This window comes from Caretta caretta, chromosome 1, assembly GCF_965140235.1.
Source record: "Caretta caretta isolate rCarCar2 chromosome 1, rCarCar1.hap1, whole genome shotgun sequence".
Taxonomy (NCBI): Eukaryota; Metazoa; Chordata; order Testudines; family Cheloniidae; genus Caretta; species Caretta caretta.
In genome coordinates this window covers 26,923,953-26,939,637 of record NC_134206.1, presented here as the reverse complement: position 1 = coordinate 26,939,637, position 15,685 = coordinate 26,923,953, and the positions used below count along the sequence as shown (strand labels likewise).

General features: G+C 42.8%; 1 protein-coding gene across 11 annotated transcripts in view; it reads right to left on the bottom strand.

Annotated features, from left to right (window-relative positions):
- The window catches only part of FAT3 (FAT atypical cadherin 3), a 586,875-nt gene that overhangs the window by 167,082 nt on the left and 404,108 nt on the right, over positions 1-15,685 (bottom strand). The gene's annotated exons all lie outside the window — the stretch shown is intronic.

The following is a 15,685-nucleotide window of genomic DNA, read 5'->3' as shown; positions in this document are numbered from 1 at the left end:
GTTTCCTGATTCATACATGGAAGAAGAGATGTGATTTCTTTATAGCACTGATGACAAATTTAACACATTTCTTCTTAAATTCTGAAAGGATGGCTGTCATTTTTTCATTCATTACCCAGAATCTGACAGCTCATTAATCCCATGATTTGTATGGCTGCAGTGGAAACAGAGATACATATATCAACAGAACAGAACCAGAGACATGCTTAGTAAAAATTCTTGGTGCATTGTGTAAACTATACAGTGAGCTGACAGTAATAAATAAGCACTGCAATCTGAGGGAAAAAATAGTTAATTAGGAAGTTGGCAGAGACTTAAAACAGAATTTACTAATAATTTTAATTATGAAATATTGTGAAAATGCGATGATCCAAAATCAGCAAGAACTTGAGAGACTCAGTAATACTCTTCAAAAAAAAAAAAATCAATCAATATACATTTCAAGCTTTCCCCCCATCTTTCAAGTACAATTTTAACAAGTTAAGCAATAAGTCAGAAAGAGACTTCTGCTTGCATGAAAGAAGCTTGGATTCGCTTTCAATTAAATTTGCTAACATGCCAATTCCCACAGTAGCAATTTTGGATGGCGGTCAGCCAAAAATATTACATACTTTCTAGTCTGGCTGGGCTGACCATTGACAGCGACAGCTCTGCTGGTTAACTGCTCAGTGGGTTATTTTTGTCTAAATGTCTCTTTATTTCCTCCTTACAAAACGAAGTCCCATCTCCCAATCCGCAAAGAAAGCTAAATGGTTCTGGAAATCTTATCCCCTGGCATTGTTCACTCCCTGCAATTAGAAACTGTGATTTAGAGTAAATGCTAAAGTGGTCTTGCTATCAGCAGCAGAAGTACAGCATTTTCTAGGAAGGAGTCAAGCTGTTTTTTCCCCCTGGCCTGTTTTTAACCACACTTTTTAAAACTAAAACCATGGAAAGTGCTGGACTGACAGCTGTGGAGACTCAACCCCTCTCCTTACAGACAAGAACTGTTATGGCAGCAGGCACCAGCAATGTAAGATTGCCCACATCATCCAATCACTCATCTGGGACGAGGGACCTGCTCTAGGAGTGCATCAGCTTTGGGTGTCTCTCTTGAGAGACTGTCAACCTGGGTGCCAATTAGTACTGGTTGGGATTGCAGTCTCGTGATGCGCACACTTGTCTGCTGAGAACTGGACTGAGACCAGCATTGTATTTCTCACAAGCCACTAAACCACCATCTGTCAGTACTGGAGCAACCGGCAACCTAGAGATGAAAGACTCATTGCTCACTGCCGATGAGCTCAGTCAAACAGTTCCTTGTCACTGCACTTTTAAAAATATTATTTATCATTTTTAAAAGGCTGCATGAGTGGTAGCTGATCTGCCTCTCCCATCTTGTGAAGTTAACACCTCTGGAAGTAGCAGTTGCTTCACTCAATAAACCCATGAATGCTAGATCATTTGTGAACAGAAAGCACTACCTCCAATCTATCACTAGCATAAAAAAGTAAGAAAAAATCTACCACGTTTAAGGATGATCCCACCGCACCTTTGCTTTTTGCTGCAGAGCAAGACAGGCAGTCAGCAGGAGCACAAGTTAAAGAAATCCTATTCCAGGACTTCTGCTTATAATAGAGATAAAATAATCAATAATACTGGCAGTACAGCAAGGATGTAGCATACCAAAATAAAAGAAGCCATGCTAATTTCAACACCAATCAAAATACAATGCAATGCTGTTTATTATTTCTATAATGTCCCTAATACACAGAAAATGCCAGTGTGAGAGGGAAAATACTGGTGTTTGCATAATGAAATATGACACTATTACCAGCGAAAGATACATCTTCCAAACTCCCAGAGGAACACTGTGAACAATGGAGAATAGAAATAAAAATATTATAGGTGGGGCTGATAGCACAGCCACTTTAAGATCACCTGATACATCTATTATTAGATCCTGTTTTCACTGCTTATGACTTTGCCAAACTTTAATTGTTTGGGCTGAAGTTTTCCATTTCAGGTGTCTGCCTCAATTTGGGGCGGTTGTTGTTGCTGTATTTATTTATTTATTGAAGATTTCAGCCAAAATGGCCCAGCACTTTCTGAGAATCATAGAATATCAGGGTTGGAAGGGACCTCAGGAGGTCATCTAGCCCAACCCCCTGCTCAAAGCAGGACCTAATCCCCAACTAAATCATCCCAGCCAGGGCTTTGTCAAACCTGACCTTAGAAACCTCTAAGGAAGGAGATTCCACCACCTCCCCGTTCCACTGTTTCACCACCCTCTTAGTGAAAAAGTTTTTCCTAATATCCAACCTAAACCTCCCCCACTGCAACTTTAGACCATTACTCCTTGATCTATCATCTGGTACCACTGAGAACAGTCTAGAGCCATCCTCTTTGGAACCCCCTTTCAGGTAGTTGCAAGCAGCTATCAAATCCCCCCTCATTCTTCTCTTCTAGAGACTAAATAATCCCAGTTCCCTCAGCCTCTTCTCATAATTCCTGTGCTCCAGCCCCCTAATAATTTTTGTTGCCCTCCGCTGGACTCTTTCCAATTTTTCCACATCCTTCTTTAGTGTGTGGCCCAAAACTGGACACCGTACTCCAGATGAGGCCTCACCAATGCCGAATAGAGGGGAATGATCACGTCCCTCAATCTGCTGGAATGCTCCTACTTATACAGCCCAAAATGCTGTTAGCCTTCTTGGCAACAAGGGCACGCTGTTGACTCATATCCAGCTTCTTGTTGACTATAACCCCTAGGTCCTTTTCTGCAGAACTGCTGCCTAGCCACTCGGTCCCTAATCTGTAGCAGTGCATGGGATTCTTCCGTCCTAAGTACAGGACTCTGCACTTTGTCTTTGTTGAACCTCATCAGATTTTTTTTGGCCCAATCCTCTAATTTGTCTTGGTCCCTCTGTATCCTATCCCTACCCTCCAGCGTTTTATGTAGAACAAGGCTAGGGGAAAATATGTTGTTTTGCCCACGTGAAAAAATTCTGGGGACTTTTTCTGAGAGATGCTCTGGTGCCCCAGGCTTTGGAGCAGGGATGTGACATTTGGCAGAGGGGCAGCCTTTGCATCAGGGATGGGCCTTTTGCTGGCCCCATGAAAATCCACCCGAATTCGGCCAAGTTTATTAGTCTCTGAAAATCAAATCTCGCACATGCTCAGTAGAGACTTCGATTTTCGCAGCTAAATACCCGGGCAGCTTGGGGCTGAACGTGACTTTTCCTGTAACTGCAGCAGGCTGTGACAGGGGTCAAGGCACCTGAACTGAGCGCAAATCTCTCCTCTACTCTCAATACCCCCGATGCCTGGGCAACCTTATTTTGCCCACCTTGTGCATATGTATTACCATGTACTCTTTAAATTGCATGATCATATCCTATTTTTCCATGGGATCACTGGCACCATTCATCACATAGGATGGGCCTTCTCTGAAGGTGGATCAGGGCTGTGTAATGAAGAAGATCGTTTGTAGGACTCCGACTCCTTTGTTGCAGAAGTTGGAAGGTCTGTAGTGAGTGAGGCAGGGGATTGCAGGAGGACGACAAAAAACATGGTTAAAGCAGTTGAATGCTGGCCTGGAGAACTGGATTCTATCTCTGCCTCTGCCACTGGGTTCCCACGTGATGCTCGGCAGGTCACTTAATCCAAACTTTTTATAAATGGTAATTAATTGTGTGCTCCTCATTTTCTGGGTGACTGATTAGAGACCCTGGGGACTGATCTGCAGAAGCACTGAGCCACTGAAGTCAATAGGAGCTGTGCTTTGAACATGTAAAGTGCTATATCATCAGGATCTATGCATTTCCTTTTGACTTTAATCTCTCCGTGCCTCAGTTCCTCTCTGCAAAATGGGGATGATAATACTCCCTCATCTCACAGAGGTATTGTAAAAATAAATTCATTAATATTTGTGAAGAACTCAGGTTATATAATGATAAGCCCCTCCAGAAAGACCATGAGGAAATAAGTGAGTCTGTCTTCAGAACAGGGTTTGAGTAACCTGCAATAAACAAGGCATGGGGCCACACATTGAACAATAAGGAGAGAACAAAGTGCTGAATAGCTGCTTGTTATGCTCCAGTCTGCACTGAACTAGACAGGGGTCTTGAGGGAAAAATAATGTGAATAAGATTACGTAATCTAAGGCTGTCAGAAATGCATATGCAAAAGGGGGTCGAATGCTGGCATTTTCTAACTTTTCAGAGCTTGACTTTGCAACCTGCTAATGTTCTTTTAATGTTTTTTTGTGTACACAGACAGATCTAGATACAGATGAAGGTGCCCTTTTACCAGACAGCAGTGATTTTGGGGCCAATTCTGTTTTGGAGTTGATACAGGATCCAAGTTTTTCCTCTCATTCCCTTTTTGCTTTTTTTTTTTTAATTAAAAAGTGAATTTTCTAGTTCCTTAAATTTACAAAACTAGCTTCTCCTATTAGGAAGGCATTGGTTCAAGCTATACTGTTAAAAGCATATTGTTATTGCTTCTCAAAGGTGAATTAAAATCCTTTGTTTTACTCTTTACTGACTGAATTCAGTCTCCAAACTTGGAAAAAAACCTTTTCAAAGTAGAACTGAATTTTCTATGGATTTTTTGCTGTAAAATATTCTGTAACTCTGTAAAGAAAACCTTTTAGAATACTCCCTTTCTGAATTCTGGAATTCTTTTCCAGAGATTTTTTTTTTTAAGTCCATCTAACATAAGAGCCAGATGAACCACAGGCTTCAAATTTTACTCATGTGGAGCAAGGTGTAGATCTGGGATCCATCACATTTCTAGAATACCTTGGACACTGTCTACATAGTGGGACATATAATAAATAAATTTAAAAGTTATTTCTAAAATGTGTCAAACTAAATTTATTCTGCCAATGGCAGCTGACAGATATGACAAATTACGAAGAATGCCCCCCAGCCCCACTATTGTGTCAAGTGGATGCTCAAGAATTGTTTATATAGCACCCGTGATCGAGAAGAAAACCCCCATTACACCTTATGTTTTCAGTATTTTCTTAATGATGAGTGCTAAGAGTTCCTCACGCTCATCTTTAAGAAAATGTTGATAACATAAACTGAGCGTAACTGAGCGTAATCGGAGTCTTCTTCACCACCATGGGGCTATAAATATATTAATTTTTGTAAACCCAATTTCTGGAACATCAATGGAATAACAAATATATTCAATGATTCAAATATACGTCAATAACAACTGAATGGTTACATCTAGTAGTGTTAATTAAATAACAGAAATTAATACATTAATAACATTCAAAGCAACCAATATCATAAATTTTTGCTTTAATCCTGAAGTTTGTCAATTCTGCTCTAAAATTGTACACCCTGGAGGAGAAAGCTTTACATTTAAGTGTCTTCTGGGTAACACAAGCTTTTCAAATTGCCAGGCTGCTGCTTCACTTGAAAAGCTCTGAGTGCCAGACAGAGGAAGCTGAAGTGTTAGTTAAAGCTTTATCTCTCAGGCATGTAAATTAAAAAAATCCAAAACCCAACAACCAGAGATCGGATTATTTTACTGAACTGTTATTCCACTCCCTGGATAGCCCTTTTCTCCACTCCACTGGCCTATCTCCAGCCCTGGATTGTCAGATCCCACATTTAAAATAGATTAAAATAAAAGAGAAAAAATAAAATGACTTTCAAAATCCCCCCCCCCCCGCAACTTTGCAAGTTTAAAGTTGCTCAGACATATTTCCATACAACACAAATTCTGAATAGCATGGAAACAAAAAGATATCTCAACTATCACCCAACAACACCAATATCCAAGCACTAGCTCATTTACATCAGGACACTCCAACTTGTTACAAAAAGAAAAGGAGTACTTGTGGCACCTTAGAGACTAACCAATTTATTTGAGCATGAGCTTTCGTGAGCTACAGCTCACTTCTGAGCTGTAGCTCACGAAAGCTCATGCTCAAATAAATTGGTTAGTCTCTAAGGTGCCACAAGTACTCCTTTTCTTTTTGCGAATACAGACTAACACGGCTGTTCCTCTGCAACTTGTTACACTGATCTCTCTAATGTACTCACTTTCAATTCAACATTACTACAATCCTCAGTGCAAACATCAAACAGTTAAAAACCACACTGCAAGGTAGTAAGGAGATCTCCTCACAAACCCCAGAAAAATCCTCTGCAATTTTCTTGGAAAAACAGAAATCTCTTGAAGTTCTCTTCAATTTTAAAATGACCTTCAGTCAAGGCTGTGGTGAGATATACCAGTTCATAGGAAAATTTAATTTATCCAACCTTATCTGAAAATTTCCTTTCTTTGAGTAACAAGGTCCATAGCTTGGTTAAAATGGGTACTTCAGCCAGCTTGCAGCTTGGGAGAGGAACCAGACCTATCAGTCACTGGCAGCAGAAGAATGCCCTGCCTCCTGGAATAGCATAATTCAAATCTACTTTCCTAAATTACAGATTGTGTTCCTCAATATACACTGAAGGAACAAATTCTCCTACTGCAGAGTATGGTAAATCCCATGTAATGGCAACAAACTCAAAACCATGGATGTCAATTTCCACTGCTATTCTGGATGATCGGTTTTGTCTCCAGGATGAGCCAGATCTGTCCACCTTATTACTCAACTAAAGGAAATTTTCACATAAGCACGGATAAATTTTCCTATTCTTCATTACACCTATCCATTACAATGGGATTTTTATAGTAATGCACTTCCAGTGTGTGAAGCAGGTTCATCCTTTAATTACGGACATCCAAATAAAGGTAGATTTTATATAAGTTGCTCCTCTGTCTTCCTGTGGGCACTAAGGTGTGGAGAAGACTTCTGCCAAAAGAAAGAAAATGGCATCTGCTAACACTGGATGACCAATATACAGAATTTGGTGAACTAATGGATATTTACCAGACCTCAATACAGGAGATATGTCTACTCTGCCCTGAGAATGCTAGTGCCCCTAACAACTGGACTTGCTGCTTAACTGAAGGAGGACTATTTCCTGAATTTGCTTAGGAAATGAACTCTATGGCCATTGTAAGAATGACTGATCTGAATTAAAATTACAATAATGGTCTCATTAGAGAAAGCTCCCCAATGGAAATAAAAAACTCATCTGATTGGAGAAAATAGCAAATAGGAGGCCTACATGTTTGTTTTGTCAGTTTGCTGCAACCTGAGTGTTTTCATGCTCAGAAAAGGGAGCTGAGAGGATACCTGCCTGGACCTGGCTGCCTACAAAGGGTCCATATGGTGAGGAGCCCATTCCTTCAACTAAAAATCTCCCTCTGTTAGAAATGCTGACTCCCTGACCACCAAGAAAAATAGCCACAGGTATCTTTGGTAGCAATACTAGGTTCAATTTTGATTGGTGCACACTGAGAACTGAGCAGACTGGTTCTTCCAGATATAGATTGCTGTCCCTCTCGACCCTCTATAGCCAGCTGTTGAGAAGAAAGTGGCAAGGCAGGGCATTTTGCAGCAAAATCTGGAAGCAATCACCAGGACATTAGGGCATGGAGACCCATATTGGTAGCTGGGGATGAAAGTCCAATACCTTCCCAATCTTTTAGGATTTGGCAGGAAATCCCTGTCACTCTATTGCACTTTCCCAGGGTCTGTGATGAGGTATACATAGCTACAGCTGTCTAAGGCCATTACAGATCTCCTAATGGAACCTATTTGAACCTGTAACTCTCATTTGGAGTTCCCTAAGGAGGAAGAGTTCCCCTTGTGAAGGTGTGTGTGTACACATGCCTAGAGGTATCAGAGCGTCTATGGACTGGTCCTTTGTGCATTGATCTGTCATGTCGACTCTATAAGGGTGAACAGGGGAACGCAGCACTGATGACTATCCCCCAGGCTGCGCTCCATGGAAGTGAGCAGAGGAACCGGGTGCTAGATCATCTGTCCTGCTGCACTCAGTGAGGGTGACCAGGGGAAACAGTGGTGATTTTATTATTAATTTATTTCCCCCTTGAGAGTTTGTCCCCATAATCCTGCTTTGGAAGGCAGAATAAAACTGGGCTCTGAGACAGTTCTGAAAATACTTCAAGTGGCTGGCATCTCCTTGTCCTCAGAGAGGCTTGGGCGTGTCTCCTCTCCCCCACACAGAATCGTAGGACTCGAAAGGTATGGCCCGCTACTGGCTCTCTCTGAAAGAAGGTTCAGCCTGGGTCTCAAGGATGGGCTTCCCAGAAGCTCTACCCCTCTCTAGTGCATGGGATCCATACGGGTCAGACGGGTCTGTGTTTCCCATTGTGGTCTCAGCCTGGGATATCAGCATGGATCCCCCATGGGGAGAGGGGCTGTTACAGAAGTGGCAGCAAGGAGAGGAAGGGGGTCCCAAGGGCCCCTCATCAAACTCTCTGGCATTGGCAGCGTCTCTGCTGCATTTAGTGCCCTCCATCTGCAAACCAGGGGAAAGTGGAGGGGAGGAAGCAGCTGAGTTCCACAGTCAGAGGCAAGGCTGCTGGCATGGGCTAGAGGGTCTCAGGTGCAAACTTCTTCAGGCAGAGAGGGGCTGATTATCCTGGAGCCAGTTTTTTTCCAATCCTTCCTAGCTCCTTTCCTGCCAGGGATGGGGAAGCTGAGGTGACCCCACCCAGACTGGGCTGTGAAGGAAACTGCATTCTACAGGGGTGGTAGCAGGAGGCTCACTCAATCCTTTCCTTTGGCATCTCTGGCTTTCTGGGCCCAGCTCGCTCCCTGAAGCCTGCAGGGGCACCCGTTGCTACCAACACCTCAGACAAGGAAGCAGAGCTGAGGGAATTGTCTGCCCAAAATCAAATGAAGCCACAGGATAGGGCTGGGCATTAGCTAGACAGTAGTCAACGGAACTGTTAGCCTAAAAAACTGAAGTAACGTTTGGAATTTCCCTCTGCAGCAGGGAGGTCTGGCTGAGCTGCCAGCCCCTGTGGAGGCAGAAAAAAATGGAGATGAGTTCAAGAGGCAGGGCATTCCCCACCTGCCACTGACTGCCTGGCGTGGTTCTGCCTCCAAGCTGCAAGCACACTGAAGTATCCATTGGAATGGATCTGTGGACATTAGCATGAAGAAGAAAGATAAAGATTCTGAAGGCAGAAGCATTGCAAGAAAAAGACAAAGACAGTGAAATACAACATGTAGTTATACTCCAGAGAAAGACAGCAATAGTGGCTACATTGTTCCAGAGGTTTCATTTAAAACAATACCCAGAATCCTTAGTGGCAATAGCATAAACACAGTCAAATTGCTCTTCTGAGTTAGTGTGTGTGGAAGGTATGGTTATTGTATGATCTCAGTGAAAAATAAACTGAGTGCTTTAGGGAACTCTACGATAATAATTTTTGTAAAATGTGTGATTTACTATACTAAATTTAGGATGTATTGATACAAATCAACACACAATAGATCTGAGAGATCTTGGAAGTAAAACAGACATGAGGTGGGCAGTTGTTTAGCTCATTTAATCTAATGCAAATTCCTGAAAAACACAAATGACTCCAACACTTATTGTAGAAAAGACTGCCAGTTATAGCAATGGGACTCATCCCTGCTTCTCTCCCATTGGAGAACTGTTAATCTGGTAGTCTTATGTTTTCAATCATGAAAATTAATCACTCACTTTGACCAGATATGATAAATGAGTAATTTACAATTCAGTTTTAACAACAATCTGTTAAAGACACAAACACTCGAGGTAGCTGATTAGAAAAGCCACTGATTTCAAGCCACATTCAAGCTGGAAAATGAGCACAACAATTTAATATTAAAAACTAAAGATTAAATTGTCAGGTAGTTTCAAGGCCTTAACAACGAGTATTGCTAACAACAAGTTTCAGTTTTACTAAGTTTTACTAAGAAAAAAGCTTTTGTTATTGAAAAAAGTGAAAATAGTTATTGGCTTGGAAATAAGCATTCCCCTGCTATATTTTCAATCCAAATATTACAGGACTGTATTAAGAAAAGTCTTGATGTTTTTGAATCAAGACTGGATGCCTTTCTGGAATATATGCTTTAGTTGAAAACAAGTTATTGGGCTCAGCACTGGAGTAACTTGGTGAAATTCTATGACCTATGCTATACAGGAAGTCAGAATAGGCGACCAGGACGTAACCACTCAAAGCAGCACCAGATCCTGCCATAACAACAGATTCAAAACTGATGATCAACACCCCTAACACACCTTTCAAGATCAACAGGGCCTACACATGCCTATCACAACATGGGGTATATCTCATCCAGTGCCTCAACAACTATTTGGGTGAAACAAGACAATCGCTACACTCTTGAAATGAACTCAAAAAGAAAAATGATAGAAGATAAAAACACCACATCACTCATGGACAAACACTTTCCACAAAATGATCACTCTATATCTGACACCTCAGTCCTCATCCTCAAAGGAAACCTGCACACTTACAAAAGATGAGCCTGGGTTAGGGTTGCCAACCCTCCAGGATTCTCCAGGAATTAAAAATGAATCTTTAATTCAAGATTATGTCATGTGATGAAAGCTCCAGGAATAAGTCCAATCAAAACTGGCGACCCTAGCAGTGCTTAAGTTCATAACTTTGCTAGACAAAAATCATGACTCTATAGAGCAGTGGTTCTCAACCTGTGGGCCTCATGCGCCCCAATCAGCATACAGCTGCAGCCCAGCTGTGCGCTAAAGAAAATTTCAAAATTTGTCGCTCTGTTCTGGCAGGGGGCGGGGCTGGCTGACAGGGAGACAGGATCTGGCAGCCTGCTGGAGCGCTCCTGCCAGCAGGGAGCTGGTGGGTGCTGCAGGGGGGGCAGGGTGCGGGAGAGTGGGTCTCTGGGCAGGTTTGTGGGGAGGGCGAGTGCTCTGGGCAGTGGGGGGAGGGGAATGTGAGGGACGCTGGGAACTAGGGGTTTGTGGGGGTGCTGCAGCACCCCAGGTTTTAGGCTGCCGGGCCCTGTGCGGCCGGACTCGGGTCCTGGCTACCAGCTGCCTGGCCCCGTGCAGAGGGTGTGGCTGCCCTGCGCTGCAGGCTGTGGTTGTCTGGCCTCCTGGCCCCGCTCTGTGGAGGGAGTCTCTGGGCATAGGGGACTGTGCATGTGTGTGGGGGGGGAGGGCGTTGTAGTTCTCAATCTGTGGCCCAGGTAACACATTGTGGGCCATGTATGCAGCCCACAGTGATAAACAGGTTGAGAACCACGGCTATAGAGATACTGATGTTGTGTCTCATTACAACAATCAGTGGCCCAGGAACCACCCTTTGTCCTGTGACTGCAGAAGTGTTAATTGCCCACTTGATCTTCAATGGTCTCTTGCAACATATGTAAACTCCTTACGCCTAACAATCCGTTCCACCTTATATTTAGTTGTGACACTCTGATTATCTTTCCCAGACCTGAAGAAGAGCTCTGTGTAGCTCAAAAAGCTTGTCTCTTTCACCAACAGAAGTTGGTCCAATAAAAGATCTTACCTCACCTGCCTTGTCTCTCTCATATGCTGGGATGATTATAGCTACAGCACAACTTCAAACAAAAGTTAAATACATTCATTTATTTTATTGACCCAGCTGTTTGAAAGTCTAAAAAGCAAACAAGGGGAATAAATAGTGAAAAGAAAATTATATTTACATTTTAGTTGTAATAATCTAAGTTATTAATAGTAAGACAGGCAAGGATTTTTTGATTATATAAAAAAATGTACAGTGTCCCTTTAAAAATAAAATACAGTCCCTCATAGACACCAGTTCAGAGGTTCAATATACTTGGAGACACTATCAATCTTTGTGTACTAAGTTATATTTATGGCACTCTGGAATGGATAAGTGTAAAGCCTCAAAGAAAGATATTACTCCATTAACTTCTCATGACAGCACAGCAGTCTGCTACATGTCAAAAGACAATCCCACCTATCATCTCTCATTTGGTATTAAGCTGCCAACGCTCGCCCATGATGCCAGACTCCACTGTCCATTTGTGGAGTTTTCAAAGATGCACCTCCATGCTTTCTCCCAGCCTGCCCCACACGCGCGGTCGGCACTCCATGTAAACCTCCAGAAAGCGAATATTCTCCTTCAAATCCTACCTCAAAACTCTTCTTTGCCATGCTGCCTGCATAAAATGTGACAGTGGTTAGGCTGCTATTGTGCCAGGACCACTGCCTATCATGCTGACCTAGAATGTCTTCTTGTTTCCTTGTACCCCTCCATCTGTCTATATCCATCTGTTGTCTCGTCTTGTACTTAGAGTGTAAATTCCTTGGGGCAAGGGCTGTCTTTTTGTTCTGTGTCTGTACAGTGCCTAGCACAGTGGGGTCCTGATCCATGACTAGGGCTCGTAGGCTCTACAGTAATATAAATGAAATATAAATTAGGTGCCCAGGCTCCCTAAGCAACACATGGGGACAGTTAGGTGCATAAGAATGCAATTCACAAATGCCAAGCTGGGAGCTCCCTCAACTAGCCAATAGGAAATGCTGAGGAGAAGCCCTGCCCTGCCCTGCCCCTCAAAGGGAGTTAGGTCAATCCAGTCTGGAGAGAGGCACTTCCCTGCACTCTGGATTCACAGCTATGAATGCTCTCCTGGAATTAGGCACCTAAGCCAGCCCAGACCTTTCTCAATGGAAAACTAATGAGGAACAGGAGGAGGTGGTGCCCCTCTTATACCCTACAGCCCAGTGATTAGAGCACGAACCCAGAAGGTGAGAGATCTGGGTTCAAATAATCTCTCTGCCTGCTGTGGAACAGGAACTTGAACTCAGGTCTCCCATCTCCCAGTGGACTCTGGGTCATGGGTGTGTGCTCCCCCTCTCCTGTTGAAGCTGTTCTGTTTTGTACAAAATACTTAAATGGTCATTGGCCAGACAGAGAGTGAGACTGACTCTATGGTCCAAGGGCTACGGTGCCCACCTGGGATACATAGCTTTCAGTCCCTGCTCCAGTGAATAATTATTTATACAAACTTCACAAGGTTTTTTTTGACCTTTTTATGATCTCTTATACTATGTTCAGGGTTTACCCACCTATGTTAAGTGCAAAGGTTGCCTGCAGTCCAGTAGTTCCTTTCCTAACGTACCTAATGGACGGTTTCAGAGTAGCAGCCATGTTAGTCTGTATCCGCAAAAAGAAAAGGAGGACTTGTGGCACATTAGAGACTAACAAATTTGAGCATAAGCTTTTGTGAGCTACAGCCCTATCTACTTTTGTGATTCTTCCTTCTCTTAGGCTGAGGAAGACTTGTGATCAAATATTGATATTGAGAGTTGTTCTTCCATATCCTTGCCTAGCTCCACTTTTGCAGATAACAGTCTCCTTCAAAACTCTTATCTCTAAACTTCAGAAAATAGAGTGGCTCCCAGCTTGACAGCTCTTAAAGTCCTCATGCCTGCCCGCAGAGAGGTATGCATCAACTACTAAGCTCTTCACATTACCATTCTCTTAGGAGATTCATCTACCCTTCATTTTCTATTCATAAATCTTGCTTGATTCTAATCTTCACTATCAGCAGGAACTAAACACCTTTTTCAAAGTTTCCTTAAAATTATGATGATTGCTATTCAATTCTAATCTCTTCCCTGTCACATAGGCTAGCCCAATCTCTCCAATCACATGACCTATTGAGAACAACTCTGCCATGAACAAAAAGAAAAGGAGTACTTGTGGCACTTTAGAGACTAAACAATTTATTTGAGCATAAGCTTTCGTGAGCTACAGCTCACTTCATCGGATACATCATACCACTGTGATGGAGTATTCATGGCACATTAGTCCTGGAAGGGTTAACAGAAGCAAGAAAGGCCAATTAGCCAGAGGCTGCACCTGGCGAGGAAGTAGGATGCAATGAGGCTTAATTAGGGATGAAGCTCACGGAAGCAGAAACAGGCAGGGCTTCTATAAAGCCAGGAAGCTAGTCACAGTACCTGATATAAGTGAGGAGAGTAGGAGCCTGTAATAGGAGTGCAGGAAGCAGTCCAGGGAAGGAGCAGTAAGGGCTGAGAGAGCAGACCTGAACTGCTCTTCGAGGGCCCCAGGACTGGAAGCCAGTGTAGAGGGTGGGCCCAGCTTCCCGTACAAGCCACTGTGGGAGTGGCGCAGGCAGTGGAGATATAGACTGCCTCAGACTGTGTGGAGAGACACTCTGGTGAGATTCCGGAAGGGGAGGATGATGGGGAGTTGGCCGGAGGACTATGCCACGAAGGAGAAGTGCTGCAGCTTCTTCCCAGCCAGAGAGGGGCCGCAGAGCGAGACAGCAGTCTGAGCAACTGCTGGATGGGGCGTGGACACTGGTGAACTAATTTTCCAGGAGTACCACAAGGAGGTGCCAGAGCAGTGTAGAAAGCAATGCCCTGGCCCAACTGCTACCAACAAATTGCCTGAGCAGTACCCAACCTTTTGCAGTTTGTTTTATGCTTTAACTGTCTCCAGACAGGCTGTGTTCAAAATACGATTCAACTTACCAGACACTAAAATATTAATCAACAGTAGAAGTGGTACATCATGTCCTACTACAGTCTGCAGACCTACCATTTTTTACTATGGCTCCTCCAAGCTAAGCAGGGTTGGTGTAGATCAGCTCTTCAACGGGAAACTTCCCAGGACTGTACTGATGATTTAATATGTAGCACTCTTCCCTCTGGTTCATAATAACCCAATGTCACTGCCTGGTGTGAGCATGTGCTGTAATGTTGAATGTGCTGTCTCTCAGATAAGACATAATACAGATGTCCCGGGCTCCATTTTCTTTAAACTGCTCCTGGCATTTATTGAAAGATGTGCGGTGTTTATTGTATTATACTGGCCATACCCCAAACTGGATAAATATATTCTGCCCACCTAAATTCCCACTTCTGTTGCACCTGGATAACAGCCATTCTACCCAAAACTATAGCATAGTACTGCACTTAACAGTTGCCAAGTCTCATTTCAGAGGTAGCTGCATTCTAATAGTGGATGATGCAACCTTGTGTGTTGTTCTGTTATGGACTCGCAGACATTTAAATTAAACTTTGAAAGTTTTATGTAAAAAAAAAGTTAAAAAAATCTGCAAAATAAAAAGACTTCTTACTAACAGACAAATTACAGGTAGAAAAGACCTATTAGGTCATTAGTCCATTCCCAGGAGAGGCCAGAATTATTACCTCTAACTCCAGTTACCTCTCGTTGTCTGTGTCCTAACTGATGCAGAGTTGTACCACCACACTTGGGAGACAATTCCAAAACCTACAGCATCCAATCCTCAGGAAGTTTTCCCTGATATTAAGCTTATTCACTTTCTCAGTTGTATCCCATCACTTTTAAATTAATATTAGTTGAGAGGAATGACGGAAAATCCCTAAACATAATCACACTGTTCTGGATCTTCATACTAACTGGTGGTCAATTTTACTAGTTAATTTCAGAATCAGCCTGGGGCTGGTAGTGGACAGGACCCAAAATCCCTTCAGGTGCGGCTTTTGGAGAAGTTTTTATCTTCATGATTTATTCTTTTTTCTCCTTTAAAGTTCAGTTATCAGTCTTGAAAACCCAGCCTGGGAAATGAAAACCAAATTGTGTCTTTTTTGGCTCACCTATTGTGACCAGCACAAAGATTCTGCATTCGGAACTCCAATAACAATTCTGTTGATGCCAGGATAAAAGACCGTTAGTTTTTTTTTTCCATAGGTGCTTTGGGTCAGTTCTCACCTGAAGTAGCGAAACCGTATTTTTCCATCAAAGTAAGTTGATGTGGCTCTGAATACATTTAAGGACTGAT